The sequence below is a fragment of the Aotus nancymaae genome, unplaced genomic scaffold (assembly GCF_030222135.1).
Source record: "Aotus nancymaae isolate 86718 unplaced genomic scaffold, 86718_ANA_hifiasm-v0.15.2.pri h1tg000028l, whole genome shotgun sequence".
Classification (NCBI taxonomy): Eukaryota; Metazoa; Chordata; class Mammalia; order Primates; family Aotidae; genus Aotus; species Aotus nancymaae.
The window spans coordinates 28,850,888-28,869,292 of record NW_026988441.1 but is presented as its reverse complement, the minus strand read 5'-3'; the positions used below and the strand labels follow the sequence as shown (position 1 = coordinate 28,869,292).

The 18,405-nt window shown below is 48.4% G+C and overlaps 1 protein-coding gene and 1 pseudogene across 1 annotated transcript in view; one reads left to right on the top strand and one right to left on the bottom strand.

Moving 5' to 3' along the window:
* MED26 (mediator complex subunit 26) overlaps positions 1 to 18,405 on the bottom strand; it is a 55,570-nt gene that overhangs the window by 24,175 nt on the left and 12,990 nt on the right. The gene's annotated exons all lie outside the window — the stretch shown is intronic.
* LOC105729215 (heterogeneous nuclear ribonucleoproteins C1/C2-like) lies at positions 10,248 to 11,093 on the top strand (annotated as a pseudogene).

Sequence of the window (18,405 nt, the reverse complement as noted above, 5' to 3'; positions counted from 1 at the left end):
TGACTCCTGATTACCCTCACTGCTGCACCCTTCCCCCTCAGGAGCAGCCCAAGCTTAGCGGATTCCCTCATCGCCAGCCCCTGCCACACTGCTCCCCTACCTTGCTGGCCTGGAGCTAGAACTGGGGTTCCTCTGTAGCACCCTGCAGAGTGGCACTGCTCTGTCCACCCCACGACACACCTGTACAGAGGACAGTGCCACTGAACCCACAGGTGCTCTGAGGACAGGAGAGAGGCTGTGTGCAAAGCATCTGCCCTGGGGCCCAACGTAGCGGTCTTACTACCAAAGGTCACTAACCGCTTGCCACAGAAGCCTCAAAAGTTAGACTTGGATGGATGCAAATTCTACCCTCTCCCCATCTGGTGCTTGATATGGAGTGAGGACACACTTGCCAAGCACCCACCTGTGAGATGGGGGACAGGCTCTGACAGGTAGTCAGCAGGCAGCCAGCTGGCCAGCAACAGGCCACCACAGGCTGGGGCCCACTAGGAGCCCAGGAGCTCGTCCCCTGCCTGTGGTGCGCCCTCCTCAGATCCTCCCTGGGCAGGGAGATCCCTGTAGTAGCCCCCTCCTGCTTCGCACAGCATTGCACAGGCTCTACTTGCACCTCCTCTTGGCACAGCCCTGGGATCACGCCAGGCTGAGGAAAGGAGAGCAGATACCAAACACCCGCTCTCGTGATTCATCAACACTGATTAATGACTGGACTCCTCGCCCTGAAGCACGATCTGGCCTCAAAATCCACTTTTACCTGGAGCTTCACAGATCGCTGGGGTGCAGGGGGGCCTGCCTTCTCCTTTTCAGGTATGCCCAGCAATCCCCCCATCCAACTGCACATCTGCTAATACTGCCAGAAGTTGACCCCCCTGCGTCTCTCCAAAGACCCCAGAGGCCCTGTGAGGAAGCATCAGCCTCACTTTATTTATTTTTTTTTTTGAGACAAAGTTTTGCTCTGTCACCCAGGCTGGAGTGCAGTGGCGCAATCTTGGCTCACTGCAATCTCTGCCTCCCGGGTTCAAGTGATTCTCCTGCCTCAGTCTCCCAGGTAGCTGGGACCACAGGTGTGCGCCACCACGCCTGATTAATTTTTGTATTTTTAGTAGAGACGGGGTTTCACCATGTTGGCAAGGATAGTCTCGATCTCTTGACCTCATGATCCACCCGCCTTGGCCTCCCAAAATGCTGGGGTTACAGGCTTGAGCCACCACACATGGCCGTCTCAGCCTCACTTTCTAAGCTTTTATCAGCTCCCCAGGTTCTCAGTCTCCTGCTGGTGGCCTCCAAGACTGCCTTGAAGTGCACCTCCTACACTAACCCCAAACAAAAGATGAGGCCTCTGGGAGCCTCCTTCCCAACCCGTTACTCCCAAAGAGAATCCCAAAGGCCCTCCTCCCCTCCTGCTTGTTGTAGGAGCTCTGCTGAAGATGGACCAGGAAGTGCTGGTTCTTCACACCTCAGTGAGGCCGATCAGACACTATTCTACTTACTAAGAAATTCTTGCTGGGCGCAGTGGCTGACACCTATAATCCCAGCACTTTGGGAGGCCTAGGTGGGTGGGTCAACTGAGGCCAGGGGTTCAAGACCAGCCTGGCCAACATGGCAAAATCCCGTCTCTACTAAAAACACAAAAATTAGCCAGGTGTGGTGGTGCACACCTGTAGTCCCAGCTACTGGGGAGGCTGAGGCATGAAAATCATTTGAACCCAGGAGGTTGAGGCTGCAGTGAGCCGAGATTGCGCTATTGCACTCTGGGCTGGACGACAGAACAAGAGACTGTCTCAAAAAAAGAAAAACTCTTACTCCAAACTCTACAAATGATCACCCCCTTTTATAAGCAGCTAAGGCACAGAGAGGTCAGCTAATCTACCCAAGGTCACACAGCTAGGTATGGGGCCCAGGCAGCCTGGTTACCAGCACTGGCTTTTTTTTTTTTTTTTTGAGATGGAGTTTTGCTCTTTTCCCAGGCTGGAGTGCAATGGGGCAAACTTGGCTCACTGTAACCCATGCTTCCTGGGTTCAAGAGATTCTTCTGCCTCAGACTCCCAAGTAGCTGGGATTACAGGCATGTGCCACCACGCCCAGCTAATTCTGTATTTTTAGTAGACATGGGGTTTCCCCATGTTGGTCAGGCTGTCTCGAACTCCTGACTTCAGGTGATCTGCCTGCCTCAGCCTCCCAAAGTGCTGGGATTACAAGCATGAGCCACCATGCCCAGCCTAAGCACTGGTTCTTTTACCACACTCTAAGCTGCAACACACAGATAAAGCATGGCTATGGCCTTGAAGGTGCTTCTGGCCTGGCCAGGCTAGCAGCCATGTGATAAGAGAGCTTCAAAGGGTATAGCTGGCAGGGCCGTGACACTCAGGATGCTATGCAGCCCCTAGAAGGGGGACAGAGGGAGTCTTCGAGGAGACTTCCTAGCCTGCCCCGAGGACTCCTGCTTAGTAAGGAAAGGCAAGGACCCAGGAACAGCACAAGTAAAAGGCCAGGCACAGAGCAGAGCAGCGTGCCAGATGAAGTGATGACACCTCCTGGCAGGCCACCCTGGGCAATGCTCAGCTCAGGGAGTGACAGGGTCAGACTGTTGTTTTAAATAGCTCATTCTGCTGTGCAGAAGCAAACTCACAGCTGAGGCAGGGAGACAGCTCCATGGCGCTGGCCAGCCTCAGGCAGCGACATGGTGAGGGCCAGGAAGGGACGTGGCTGTGGGAAGGAGCAGGGTACTGAGAGAGGGAGGACTCAGGGCAGGCTGTGGAGCCCACCACTCGGCTGGTGGGAGAGGAAGGCTGTGTGCCTGCAGGGGTGCCGGGGGATGGATGGGGCGACATCTGCAGCCCAACACCAGGGAGCCACCGTCAGCCCATCCTACTGACGTGCACCTGCTGGTTCATTCACTCCCTATGGAAAGTTCTGAGCACAGACTTCCCACAAATCACCACACTGCACCCATTCTGGGATACCAGTACATAACTGACCCTGAGGGAAAAAATGGTGCCGACTCAGCTTCTCTTCAAAGATACAGAAATGTGACTGAAATGGGCAGTTCGCTCCTTCTCACAGCAACCCTGAGCACTTGGAGGTAGGCCCAGGCGGATGGTCTTCACCCTGCACACAGCCTGGAACAAGAAGCCATCTCCACTTCCTCTCCCCTCAATCGCCACTGAATGGGTCCCTGAATGCCACACCCACTACAACCTTCCAAACTTAGAAGCAACAGCTATGGGCAATTCCACTTCTGGCTATATACCCAAAAGAACCAAAAACAGGGATGTGAATAGACATGTGCACACCCATGTCCACAGCAGCACTATCTGCCATGGCTAAAACATGGTGAATGCAACCCAAGTGTCCAGGGATGGATGAATGAATAAGTCAAGTGTGATATATCTACTCAAGAGGACAGTATTCAGCCTTAAAAAGGAAGGGAATACTGACACATGCAACAACACAGATGAAGACTGAAGACATTATGCTGAGTGAAATAAGCCAGTCACACAGACAAATACCGCACAATTCCACTCCTACTCAGTTGTTAGACAAAATCAGAGAGGCAGAAAGTTGAACAGTGGGTGCGCCCAGGGCTGGGGGAGGGGAGGGAGGCGAGTGTTGACTGGGAACAGAGTTGGGTTTTGCAAGATGAAGAGTCCTGGAGACGGATGGTGATGACGACCACACAACCATGTTGAGTGAATAAGACTGCTGAACTGTACACTTAAATATGGTTAAGATGGTTAAGTTTTATGGGATGTGTATTTTACCACAATTAAAAAAAACAAAAACAATGATGGGACCCTGGCAGAGCCCCTGCTGCCTGAGTTCCTGAGAGGTCCTCCTGCCAGGACCACTCTCCCTCAGGCATGCTCAGGTGGTTCCTGTGCCCTCTGCTCCTCCTGCACAGGGCCCTGACGCTAACAGGAGCCGCATATGTGCAAATAAATGGACAGGGGAGCCAAAGAAGCGAGGGGCTGGGCTTGGAAATGAGACTAGGAAAACCTCCTCCTGAGGCTGTAAGCAAGTTGTATTTCTCTAAGATAAGCATGAACGAACATCACTCCCTGGTGGGGCTGTGGGAGGGATCAGATGGCCATGTGTGAGAACTTGCAAGGCACACAGTCAAGTGCCCGCCAGCTGGAGGTGGCTCTCAATCTTTGCAATGGCAAGCAAGGAAACCATCACCTCTAGGCCACTATTAAGCCATGAGTACTCATGAGCGCTTGAGGGCTTTTTAAAAAAAATTTCCTGCTTTCTTTTCCTGTTAACTTCCCACACTATGCTGATGTATCAAGGGCCTTCCTGAATGCTAATGCCAGATCTGCAGGAGCTTTGGGAAGATCCTGGGAAATGGACCTCAGCCGCAGTCTCCCCATTGGTCAATAGCAGGGCCCCAACACTGCCTATCCCAGTATGTGGGGGACAGATGTAACAGGTACTCTCCCCAGGCTCAGCCCAGCAGGCCTCTTGGAGCCCACACCAGCTCATACACCCAACCCCAGCTGTTCAAGTAAAGCAGTGGGGGACCAGAGGAGCTGGGGCATCAGGGAAGGGCCTCTGGCTCTGTGAGGCTGCAGGCAGTGCTGAGAGGCTGGAGTGCACATCCTGTGAATACAGGCTCTGGGCAGAGCCATGGAAGAGATACCTACGGAAGGGTGCCTCTGCCTGTAAGGGCACCCACAGAAGATTCCCCTCCATTATCTGCCATTGTGAAAACTACCACCCAGCACTTTCCCTGCCTGGCAGACCTAAGCACGGAGTAGAGGCTCCCCTGGGTACACAGGGAGACATTAACACGAATATCCGCACAACACCATTTCGTTAGCAAAACTCTGGAAGCTATGATCATGAAGCGGCTCCTAGCAGGGAATGCTATGCTGCAGTTAAAGGAATGAGCTAGACCCACATGTAACTAAGCACAGAAAGCTGGGACACATGGTAGACGGAGGTGAGCTAGGTGTAGAGTGACTGCACTGTGTGCCAGAACTGACTGAAAAGCCACATGCACAGTATGGCCCAGTGCTCTGGGCCGTGCCTGCACAGCGCAGGAGAATGGACACTACACTAGTGACATGGGTCCTCTCCAGGGGGACAGAAGAACTGCATCAGGGACAGAGGTCAAAAGGGGCCTTTAGCTGTAACTCGGACATTTTAATTTTTAAAGGAAGATGTATTTATTGCTTGTGTACTGAAAAGTCAGTGAGAACAAAGAGAAAAGAAACATATTAGGGTGAAGGACCAAGCTCAGGAACGCCTAGGAGTGCAGGGCCATGACTGGATGTGCAGGCTGGCTGAGGCTGGGTCCCAGGGCACTTTGAAGACCATGAGCCACCTAGATTCCATTCTGCATGGAGGAGGCTGGTTCTAAGAACCGTACACAAGGACCTCAGAGACACTGGGCTGCAGGAGGCAACCCTAGGCCAGGTTTGCTAGGTGACACCTGTTACTGTCATTTTTAATAGCACCTCATACATCTGAAAGTGTCCTGGTCTGGATAAGATGCACAGTCACCCTAGCTAAAGGGGCAGGGAGTGACTCACAGCAATTGTGCCACCCCTAACCCTGGGAGCCACAGTCAGTGCCACTACTATAAAGACACAGGCGCACAGAGTACTAGAGCTGAACTGGGGTGGAGGGAGGGGCATTTTATAGATGTGGATACTCAGAGAAATTGGATGCCTGCCCAAGGTGATACATGTCTACACAGCTAGGTTGGGGATCACAAAAATATGTGTCTGTCCCAAGCCTCTGTGAGCCTCATCTGCCCATATGGGTGCTATTATCCCGTCTCCCATCACAAGTGAGAAAATCAACACCAACCTGCAGTACGTGAAGGCACCCAACAGCAGTGCCAGTGTGGTCCCAATGGTGGGGTGAACTGGGGACTGATGGTAGCCCCTCAGTGGGGGGAGGGAGGACTTTTTAAGTGATGGAAATATTCTAACACCTCAACTGGGGTAGTTACACAGGTATGCGAATTTGTCAAAATGCATCAAAATGTAGCACAGAACTCAATAAAAAGACAAATGTGAAAGCAAGACAGACATCAGTGTTAAATGAGGGACTTCCACTGCCAAACGTACACCTGAAATAGGTGCATTGTACTGTATGTAAATTAGACCTCATTAAAGGCAATTTTTACATTGTTGGAGGCAGAATCAGAAAGACAGCTGAGAGGAAAGTCCCTAAGTATGGTTTTTAATGCCCTGAGTTTGAGAGACCAGTGTGGGCAGGACACTGATGAGGCCAAAGGGGGTTCTCAAACTGAGATGAGGGCTGAAGGCTATGAGTGACCAGGTAAATGAACAAAGCCCATGAAAAGGAGAAATGGATAGAACAGAGAGAGAGTGGCAGCAGCACTTGGGGCCACCATCCACTTGGGGCAGTTAGTGTGGGCCAGGCTACCCCCCTACCCACTGCACATAGAGCAGCAGGAGAGGGGATGGGCACAGGGCGCCCTGCCAGGAGCAGCTCTGCATTGCCCAGGCCAGGCAGCACTAGAAAAAGAAGAGAGGAGAGGCTTGGGTGAACAGGGTGGGGGAGACAGCTTGGTGCAGGCACAGGGGAAGGAGGAGGCAGGCGGCAGATGCTGGACAAGGAGGGGACTGTCAGGCAGACCCCATGGCACTGGGAGGAAGAGGCTTGAGTGTTCATCCTGTAAATGGATGATCTTGAAAATGACCAGCTGAGGCTGCACGGCACCCTGCCAGTCACAAAGTGGTTTCTTACAGTTGTCTTCTTATTGAACTCCTGGTTACAAAGAGCCGAAGCTCTGCATCAGTGTGCAGATATTCATGCATGGCAAATCTGTCAACCACAGAAGCCAGTTTTCCCCTTCCTCCTTCACTCAAACTCAGGCCTGCCAAGGGTAGCATCAGATCACTGCCACACCAGGCAGCCGGATACAGCCAACCTGCAGATCCACCAAGCCCTGAGTGGGTCATCTGGAATCCACACGCCTGGGCCCACTGGCAGCAGGTGAGGTCAGAAGACAGGCCCTGTGGCCAGCAGGAGAGGCTGCTGTGACTCTTGACTCTTAGGAGACTGTACAGCCCCATAAATGAGGCCAGCACAGTTAGCACAGAGCAGCCTGAAGACAATGGGGCCAGATGAAGTGGCTCACACCTGTAATCCCACCCCTTTGGGAGGCTGAGGCAGGTGGATCACCTGAGGTCGGGAGTTCAAGACCAGCCTGGCCAACATGGTGAAACCCTGTCTCTACTAAAAATACAAAAATTAGCTGGGTGTGGTGGTGCATGCCTGTAATCCCAACTACTCAGGAGGCTGAGGCAGGAGAATTGTTTGAACCTGGGAGGCAGAGGTTGCAGTGAGCTGAGATCATGCCACTGCACTCCAGCCTGGGTGACAGAGTGAGACTCCATCTCAGAAAAATAAAAACACACACACAATGAAGGAGGGTTTCCCTTTTTTTGGAGGGGAGTGGGGGATAAGGAGAAAATGTGGCATTAGCCATGCTGAAACCTAGAGAGATTTTTGATGGCCTAGTGATGAAGTTAGCAACAGTGACTGCCACCATCTGGGAGGGGAGCAGGCTGAGACAGGGCTGCCTGTTTCCCAAAGGTAGGGTGCCTGGCACACACCAAGAGGCAATGTTGGTGTCTGGCATCAGGAAAACCTTTGTAGGTTTGGGTGGGAACCCAAACCCACCTGGGCTGCACAATGGAACTGCTGCAGACACAAGAGTTCATTCAGCCACCTTTTTCCAAACAGGGTCTCCAATGTTGGTCAGCCTGGTCTTAAACTTCTGGGCTCAAATGATCCTCTTGTCTCAGACTCCCAAAGTGTCGGGATTACAGGTGTGAGTCACTGTACCAGGTCTCAGCTGCTATTTATCTCCTGGGAAAATAAGAACGTTGACTAGGTGCAATGGCATGTACCTGTAATCCCAGCTAATCAGGTGACTGAGGTAGGAGGATTGCTTGAAGCCAGGAGTTTAAGACCAGCCTGGGCAACGCAGTGAGATTGTTTCTAAAAAATAAAAAAAATGAATATAAAAAATAAAAAATTAAAAATTAAAAAGTTAGCTAGGTGTGGTGGCACATATCTGTAGTCCTAGCTACTCAGGATGCTGAAGTGGGAGGATCACTTGAGCCCAGGAATCTGAGGCTATAGTAAGCTATGGCCGTGCCACTGCACTCACACCTCGGTGACAGAGATCCTGTCTCCTTTTGTTTAAAATAAATAAATAAATAAATAAAGGAATGTGTCCATATTGTGTGCCTTGTGCCCTCTGAGGAGGAACTCAGGGAGCAGACGAGGCCTCACATTCATGTTGGGGAAAGCAGACAACAGACAAGACCATAGGCCACACTAAAAGCCATGAAGAGAATAAACAGTGTGATATGAGTTGAAGGCTTCCCTCACAACCACTGGGCCAGATGAGGTGGTCACCTCAGCCCTGGAGCCCTGAGAGAACTGGGGCAGTGATACTTCTGGAGCAAGAAGCAGTGCAAGCTTGTCCAACCCACACTTCTCGGGCTACGTGTAGCCCAACACAATTGGTAAACTTTCTCAAAACATTCTAAGATTTTCTTTTTTTTTTTTTTTTTTTTAGCTCATCAGCTATCGTTAGTGTGTTTTATGTGTGGCCCAAAACAATTCGTCTTCCAATGTGGCCCAGAGAAGCCAAAAGATTGGACACCCCTGATCTAGAGCAAGTTGCACGATGACCCCAGCTGCCCATCAGGGCAGCTGGCTCCTCGTGAGCCAATGAGGGGTGCTAGGCATGGACAATGGGAAACTACGACCATGAGAACTATCCCAGCAGCCAGCTGCAAAGGTGTAGACACCATCTGGACGAGGAGCCTGTCTGTGGCTGAAGCCCTGCAAGCAGGCCAAGGGGCACCAGGGCCCTGGTGGGCAAGGCTCCAGGCCCAGGCCAGATTTCTGTCTGCACATACTCCGATACATCTCCTCTTCTGGGGCTGCGAATCCTTCAGCATCCAAGCCAGCTAGGGGGCAGCTACTCCACCCAGGCATGGGCAGGAGCCCGCTCATGCTAGCTCTCCTCAGAGAGTCAGCCCGTGGTGACACTTTCAGGTATCAAAGGAGCCATTACTAACAATTATATTATATAAGCTGACAAAAAGTTCTATTAAGAACAAGGAAGACACAGTACTCAAAACTCATCACTTCCTACTTATTTAACCAAATGTAGTACTATCTAGGTTTCTGAGGTTATTCATGACTACTGTATCAGTATGGAGTAAATGCTGTGCTACTGAGTATCTCTTCCAAAACTCATAATCAGTGACCTCATGCTAGCGGCCTCAAACCAGCCATGGTGTGAGTACTTACACCATGGAAACTGGCAAACACTATAAATCAGGGCTTGATTTTATGGGCTCTAAACTAGAAATATGCAAACGCCTGGGTCATTCCATAACATCGTCTGTTTTTGTAAATAAAGGTTTTACTTTTTTCATTTGACATGTTGTTCACTGAGGTAAAATTCACATTGACATAAATTAACCACATCAAGTTTTTTTTTTTTTTTGAGACGGAGTCTCTCACTGTTACCCAGGCTGTAGTTCAGTGGTGCGATCTCGGCTCACTGCAATCTCCACCTCCTGAGTTCAAGCAATTCTCCTGCCTCAGCCTCCCGAATAGCTGGGACTACAGGTGTGTGCCACCACACCCAGCTAACTTTTTTGTATTTTTAGTAGAGACGGGGTTTCACCATGTTGGCCACAGTGGTTTTGATTTCCTGACCTTGTGATCCGCCCACCTCAGCCTCCCAAAGTGCTGGGATTACAGGCATGAGCCACTGCGCCTGGCCGACCACATCAAGTTTTACTGGAACACAGTCATGCTCATTCACTCACATACAGTCTATGGCTGCTTGTTTACTACAAAGGCAGCAGTACAACAGAGACTCTATGGCCACATGGCCTGCAAAGCTGGAAATATTTACTATCTGGCCCTTTACAAAAGTTTGTCAACTCCTGGGGTTCAGACTTAAGAAAGTGATGGAGAGGCTGCCGACCTGAAGCAGCAGTCAGCTTCTCCACGTAGAACCCAGGAATAGGAGACTCAGAATCGAATCTCTTCTCCCTCCTCCCTCCTGGGCAGCAAGGCGAACCCCATCCCTACTCACTGGAGCTCAGCTTTGATTTTTAACCTCCCTTCCCCACCCCTTCCCAAACACACACATTCCCATTCCAAAATTGATTTTATAAAGACATTTTAAACATAATGATGCAACTTCATGTGTATTACACAGCAAATGTAGTGAGTTTTTTTTTGATCTTCAGCTACATTTTCGGCTTTGTGAGAAACCTTATCATCAAACACAATGGCCAGCAACATTACCAACAAGACAGATACTTGCTCCATGAACTTCTGTGTGTTCACTGGGAATCTCAACACTCTTGGGGGTCAAGAAATCTGATGTGGAGGCAATCTTTTCGAAGTATGGCAAAACTGTGGGCTGCTCTGTTCATAAGGGCTTTGCCTTCGTTCAATATGTTAATGAAGAGAAATGCCCGGGCTGCTGTAGCAGGAGAGAATGGCAGAATGATTTCTGGGCAGGTTTTAGATATTAACCTGGCTGCAGAGCCAAAAGTGAACCGAGGAAAAGCAGGTGTGAAACCCTCTGCAGCAGAGATGTACGGCTCCTCTTTTGACTTAGACTGACTTTCAATGGGATTATTATGATAAGATGTACATTACCCAGCACGTGTACCTCCTCTTCCTATTGCTTGGGCTGTCGTGCCCTTGAAACGTCAGCATGTATCAGGAAACACCCCACGAAGGGGCAAAAGTGGCTTCAATTCTAAGAGTGGACAGCGGGATCTTCCAAGTCTGGAAAGTTGAAAGGAGATGACCTTCAGGCCATTAAGAAGGAGCTGACCCAGATAAAACAAAAAGTGGACTCTCTTCTGGAAAACCTGGAAAAAACTGAAAAGCAACAGAGCAAACAAGCAGTAGAGATGAAAACTGGTAAGTCAGAAGAGGAGCAGAGCAGCAGCTCCGTGAAGAAAGATGAGACTAATGTGAAGATGTAGTCTGAGAGGGGTGCAGATGACTCTGCTGAGGAAGTGGACCTACTGGATGATGATGATAATGAAGATGGGGGATGACCAGCTGCAGTTGATCAAAGATGAAAAAGACGCTGAGGAAGGAGAGGATGACTCTAAAGCACATAGTGGGATTTTTAGAAATCTTATCCCATTACTTCTTTACCTAGCTAGGTACTTCTCTAAGATCAAATTTTTCACCAGATCCCCTCCCCTAGTATCTTCAGCACATGCTCACTGTTCTCCCCATCCTTGTCCTTCCCATGTTCATTAATTCATATTTCCCTGCACCTAGTCCCATTTCCACTTCCTTTGACGTTCCTAGTGGTTTTGTTAAGTCTTACCCTGTAATTTTTGCTTTTAATTTTGATACCTCTTTATGACTTAACAATAAAAAGGATGTATGATTTTTACCAACTGTCTCTAAAATAATCTCGTTATGCAGGGAGTACAGTTCTTTTCATTCATATGTAAGTTCAGTAATTGCTTCCCTAACTGCAAAGGCAATCTCATTTAGTTGAGTAGCTCCTGAAGGCAGCTTTGAGTTAGAAGTGTGTGTGTTACACCCCAACATTAGTGTGCCGTATGGGGCAGTTGAACACAAATGTAACGTGTATTTCTGTGAATGAGAGTTGGCATGTCAAAAGCATCCTCTAGAAAAATAGCCAGGCGCAGTGGCTCATGCCTATAATCCCAGCACTTTGGGAGGCCGAGGCGGGTGGATCACGAGGTCAAGGGATCGAGACCATCCTGGTCAACATGGTGAAACCCCGTCTCTACTAAAAATACAAAAAAATTAGCTGGGCATGGTGGTGCATGCCTGTAATCCCAGCTACTCGGGAGGCTGAGGCAGAAGAATTGCTTGAACCCAGGAGGCGGAGGTTGTGGTGAGCCGAGATCGCGCCATTGCACTCCAGTCTGGGTAACAACAGCGAAACTCCGCCTCCAAAAAAAAAAAAGAAAAATAATTAGTATTATTCTTAAGATTTGTTTTCTAAAGTTGATACTGTGGGTTATTTTTGTGAACAGCCTGATGTTTGGGATCTTTTTCCTCAAAATAAACAAGTCCTTATTAAACTAGGAAGAAAAAAAAAAGAAAGTGATGGAGAAAATGTTAATAATGCAATTAAACTTAAAAACTGTGTCATGCCTGAAGTCATTACATTGGGAATAGCAAAAACAACTGAGAAAATATTCTTATAGTATAGATATCTGAAAACTATTATCCGATTCGGCAAAGACATCACTTGACTCATTAACACAAATAAAGATACTGAACAAGTTGGGTGCAGTGACTCATATCTGTGATCCCAGCACTTTGGGAGGCCGAGGCAGGTGGATCACTTGAGGCCAGGAGTTCAAGACCAGCCTGGCCAAAATGGTGAAACCCTGTCTCTACTAAAAATACAAAAAATTAGCTGGGTGTGGTGGTGCACACCTGTAGTCGCAGCTGCTTGGGAGGCTGAGGCATGAGAATCACTTGAACTCAGGAGGTGGAGGTTGCACCATTGCACTCCAGTCTGGGTGACAGAGTGAGACTCTGTCTCATAAAAACAAAACAAAACAAAAAACCAAACCAACCAAATAAAGATATCAACCAAAGTCATGTCAAAACCAATCATGTTGATACAAAAGCTTAGCAAAAATCAATGGAAGCAGCTGGTGAGAAGCAACTGGCTATGTGGAACTGACAACAGTTTTGTATATTTCATTATTTGCAAATTATATGCCACCCATCCTTTATATCAGTAAAACTCATAAACTTACAGGCATATACATGTATGTATATGGATACTTTTTTCTTTTTTCTGAGAGCTGATTGTCAAACTTTCACCAGCATACTACTGTCTATACCTTAGTAGATGCCTTATGTAAATTAGAGCTTCATTATTTTGAAGTACTTAAAATAGAGTCTGAATGAAACTGAGGTCCATTTGCATTACTGTATTTCAACATTACATATAAATGAAAAGAATAAAGAATCTAAACTCTTTAGAAATGCCAACTCATAAATTTTTGAATGTTTACTAAAAAAACTCTTCTAAGTTTTATTACCTTCTTGTGCAAACAAAATTTCTTCGCAACAATTATCAAAGTCAAGCAAAACAGAAACAAAAACAGAACCAAACCCACACCCTAACACATAAAAGTGATACTCTTGGGCACAAGTGCTCTTTAAAAAAAAAAAAAGAAAAAGGCAACGTTATTTCAGTAATGTTATTCAAGCCGGGTGCGGTTGCTCACACATGTAATCCCAACCGTTTGGGAGGTCAAAGTGGAAGGATCACTTGAGGCCAGGAGTTATAGACCAGCCTGGGCAACACAGCAAAATCATCTCTACCAAAAAATTACAAAAACTAGTGAGGCGTGGTGGCTCGCACCTGTAGTGCAGCTACTTGGGAGAGTGAGGCAGGAGGATCCCTTGAGCCCAGGAGCTCAAGGCTGCAGTGAGCTATAATTGTGTTACTGTACTCCAGCCTGGGCAACTAGAGATTTTAGAGCAAGACCCTATCTCTAAAAAATAGTAACAATAATAAGCGAGACCTTGTCTCTAAAAATAATAATGATAAAAATGTTATTCAACACAAGTTCAGTATTGACTATGTTCCCTAACACTCTGTATTTTATTTTCCTTTAAATTTCTTTTTTTTTCTTTTTGAGATGGAGTTTCGCTCTTGTTGCCCAGGCTGGAGTGCAATGGCGCAATCTCAGCTCACCGCAACCTCGGCCTCCCGGGTTCAAGTGATTCTCCTGCCTCAGCCTCCCAGGTAGCTGGGATTACAGGTACGTGCCACACGCCTGGCTAATTTTGTATTTTCAGTAAAGACAGGGTTTCTCCACGTTGATCAGGCTGGTCTCGAACTCGTGACCTCAGATAATTCACCCACCTCGGCCTCCCAAAGTGCTGGGATTACAGGCATGAGCCACCATGCCAGTCTTTTGTTATAACTTCTATGGAAGAAACAGCACTTGCACTTTCCCCTAGTATCGCCTCCAATTTACCCACTGCACCCTGTGGATGCCACTGTTTCCTAAGTGTGCCATGACATAGAAGGCTGAATGCAGTGTGACAGCAGGAGGGCATGGATGGGCTCTATACAATGGGTGGCCAGGAGAGGCCTGAAGAAGTCCGACTGTCACAAGAACTGGATCAGGGAGAAGGTTCTCACACAAGAATGAGGGAGAGGGTTCAAGCTGAGCTGAGAAAGGAAAGAAGGGCCCAAGGCCTGTAGCATGTGTAGATCATGACAAAAAGGAGTGTGGGCGTCTATTCTAAGGATGGAAAACCACTGAAGGATGTGAAGTGACAGTGGTGTCATCTGCTTATCAGTGTGGAAGGGGCAGGACCAAGAGGAAGATGGCCAGGGTCGGACTTGAGATGGAGGAGAGAGGAGGGACGAAGAATAAGCATCCTGGCAGTAGGCCCCCAGGCCTCACAGGTGGGAGGAAGGTAGAGGCATGGACCACTCCAGGGTGTTTACCAGAGCCATGGGGTGTGGCTTCACTGTGTGGAGAAAACCAGGTGATGTCCCATCAGTCCTGGTGGGATGGACCCCAGGCCTCTGGGAACATGAACAACATGACTGGTGGCCTTGACTGGAGTGTCGTGTTGCACACCACTACTCTGAACCTCCTGGAAATGCATGAGAGGGGAAATAATCCTCTCCACTGATTGCAGTGCACAGGCCTGCAATCCACTCCACAGCCGATTGCTCTCAATAGTGCTCAAGTGCTCTTCAAGCTAGAGCAGTCTACTTTTATTTTCAGTTTTTTACAGTTTAATTGAAAAGACAATGGAACATAGGGGAAAACAAACCAACCCATTCCTCCTGCCCCAACCAACACAAGTGCTTCCATTTTACCCCAGGTTCTAGTTTATTAGGCACTGGCCTAGCCAGATGCTTTTCGTTGTTGTGTCTGACTGACAAAACCACTCCTTTCCCCCTCATAGCAAGGCCTGCCCATTTTTCTATAGAGCCTTCAGAATCATGCTTTCGGCTATAGGCTATTTGACTCTGTGGATGCACCATGATTCTGAAGTTTCTCCCATGCTGTTTAAAAATAAACCTCCTTAAAAAAAGAATTAAATGGAGACAAGGTCTTGCTATGTTGGTCAGTCTGGTCTTGAACTCCTTGCCTCAGCTGATTCTCCCACCTTGGCCTTCCAAAGTGTTGGGATTACAGGCGTGAGCCACCAAGCTCAGCCTGTAAATAAACTTCCAAGAGTAAAATTACTGGGTCAAAGGACAAGAGCAAGTCTATGCCTCTTGGTACACAAATAGTTTCCAGGAGGGTGACAGTAGCTCTGAGCTCCTGCCAGCAGGGTGATGCAGGTTGTTGGGGGTGGGGTGGGAGATAGGCCCGGGGAGATAAAACAGCAACAGGCTGGCTTCACGTCCAGTCTTGATTACCTGCCAAGGCCATTCTGCCCACATGTTTGTGTGCAAGGTATATGTTCCAAGTATCAATTACGTCAACATTTTTCTGTCCAGTAAAATCCTGGAGATCTTACTTCTTGTTTTTTTGTTTTCTTTGAGACAGGGTCTTGCTCTGTTGCCTGAGCTGGAGTGCAGTAGGGTCATCTCGGCTCCCTGCAGCCTCAGCTTACAAAGCTCAAGCAATCCTCCCACCCTGGCCTCCTCAGTAGCTGGGACTACAGGCACATGCCACCACCACCAGCTAATTTTTGTGATTTCTAGTACAGACAAGGTCTCACCATATTGCCACAGTTGGTCTCAAACTCCTTGCCTCAAGCAATCCTCCCACCTTGGTCTCCCAAAGTGCTGGGATTACAGGCTTCAGCCACTGTGCCTGGCCACAATTGTTAATTCTAAAGTATGTCTCTACACAGAAAGGATATTGAATATTGAAAGGCAGTTTTATGTGCACAAAGTTGTATTTTAATCATCCCCATCTACAACTGCAGCACAGAGAGATTTAGAAAAGTCTAGGCAGGTTTTAAACCCGATTGTGAATTTCAGCCTAAGTACCTCTTCCAAGGAAGTGTGCCTCTCCTTCCTGACATCTGGGATTTTGTTCTACAACCAATTTCTTCCTGTTTACCCCCAAGGGAGCATTTAGAAATGTGTAAATGTATGCAATGTTGTCTTGTAACTGCTCATTGCTGACACTAAAGGAAAGACTATCCTTGAAAAAGAACAGCATTTGTGAAAATCAAAGTTCAGTATTTACAAACTCATCTAGGGGAATGATATCCCCTGGCTCCGTCCTGAAAAGTTGAGAAGGGGCTTATACATGTTTAGTACCTACTAGGTATCCAGCAATGTTTACCTTTAGTAGGATAGGGACGTCCTCACTTTATAGAAAGCATTAATAGCACTCATAAGAAAATATTTGATGTGATTTGTCCAAGGACATACAACTTGGAGACAGACCTGTCGAGATTCGAATCCAGGTCTAACTCCCAAACTCTTACATATTAAATACTTTTCTTTCTTTCCATCTCCCTTTCTTTGGGAGGAGGGGAGAAGAGGCTTAGAGGATTTCTAATTGATTGTTAAACCTATTCATTAACCTACCCATAAGAAATTAAAAGACTCCCTTCTTCTCCACAAGAAAAGACCTCATGAACTGGAGCTGGCATGGCTCAAAGGCTTTAGAGACACTGGAGACCGTGTCTGGCTGAGGAAGGGACAGGGGACCCTCTGCACTCCACATCAGCTCAGGCACAACCTTCCCGACTTCTGAGGTGGAAAAAGACAGCAGCGTCCCCAGCTCTCCACCCAAGGCACAGGCAACCCAATGAGCTTGCCGGGCACTGTCCAATTCAGGTGGCACTGGCTTCATGTGCACCCCACTTCCCTCTACAGTGGGCAGCAGTGTTATCTCTGGATGAAAGCAAAGGTTCTGAGGGCACAAGGAGTTGGGCTCACAGTTGTGATGTGCCAGGGACCTAACCTGGCTATGCTCCAGTTTCCTGAATCATCTCATCTATGAAACGGGACAATTCTTAGCACAGAGTGAGCACGTAGTAAGAGTTGATGCTGTTGCCCTCGTAACCATTTTTGTTATGGCCCCAGGATAAAGTCCCGATAGTCCCCTGTAAAGATTTACACCAAAGGATGATGTCCAGCCCTTGGTTTGTGAAGTAGGATTGGTAACTAGATTCAATGAGATCCATGCCCTGGGCTTGGTGACAGAATCATTGATGGAGTTCAAACCCTCACTTCCCCACGTCCAACCACATGGTCTCTGGCAAAGACAACACCCCAAACTCCTTTCCTCATCTGTCACAGAGAGATAGTACCAGCATCCTCGGGATCAGGATGACTAAATGGAGGTTAGGGATTGTGCCAGGCACACAACACGCCTCAGCCCTACAGGATGGTATCACCAGGTGATGGCAATGCCAGCTCCATGTCACGGGTAAAAAGACTGAGGCTTGGAGACATTAAGTGATCTGCTCCAAGGTCACCGAAGTAGAAGCCGCTGAGAAGGACCTAAAGTCTTCGAACTAAGGTCCAGAGGATGTGCTATGGGTAGTGTCTGGCCCGGTGTGGGGTCTCATGCCTGTAACTCCAGCACTCTGGAGGCCGAGCCAGGTAGACTGTTTGAGTTCAGGAGTTTGAGACCAGCCTGGGCAACATGGTGAAACCCCATCTCTACAAAAACTGCAAAAAATTAGCGGGGTGGGGTGGCATGTGTCTGTGATCCCAGCTACTCAGAAAGCTGAGGTAGGAGGATCACTTGAGCTGGGGAGGTGGAGTTTGTAGTAAGCCGATTGTGCCACTGCACACCAGCCTGGATGACAGTAAGATCCCATCTCAAAAAAAGCGAAACAAAACAAAAAAAAAACAACGGGGGTTGGGGGAGTTGGTGGGGAGTATCTGTCCAGGCCTGGCTCAAGGGAGGGAAGAGGCATGTGCAGGCTCATGCGGGCCTGAGGGGTTCAGCAGGCCACTGGGCCCTGTCGACAGCTTCTAGAATCCCCAGACCCAGTGGAACTGAGCGATGTACACAGGACAGGCTCAGCGCCTGTGTGCAGACCATGCCACAGACCCCTTGAACCATGGAAGGAATGCAAAGGGCTGAAGTCTGGAGAGAGCCAAGTAACCATCACAGGAGGGGGCTTCCTCCAGGGGTCTGGCCAAGTCCAGTCAAACCACTTCTACCCCAATACTCATGAGCTAAATGACTACCCTGCTCAGGCCCCACTTAGCCTGAATTCTCACCCCAAATCCAACTGGGTCCTCCCTGGTTAAGCAATGCTACTCCTGTAATTTGAAGTCAGAAATGGACCCACATCTATTTGTAAATTAGTTACTGGCCCAAACAGAATAAATGGCTCACTACATACCAGCAAGAAAAGAACCAACCAGTCTTTGCCTTCAAGGGAAATGGGGGTGGGGGAAAT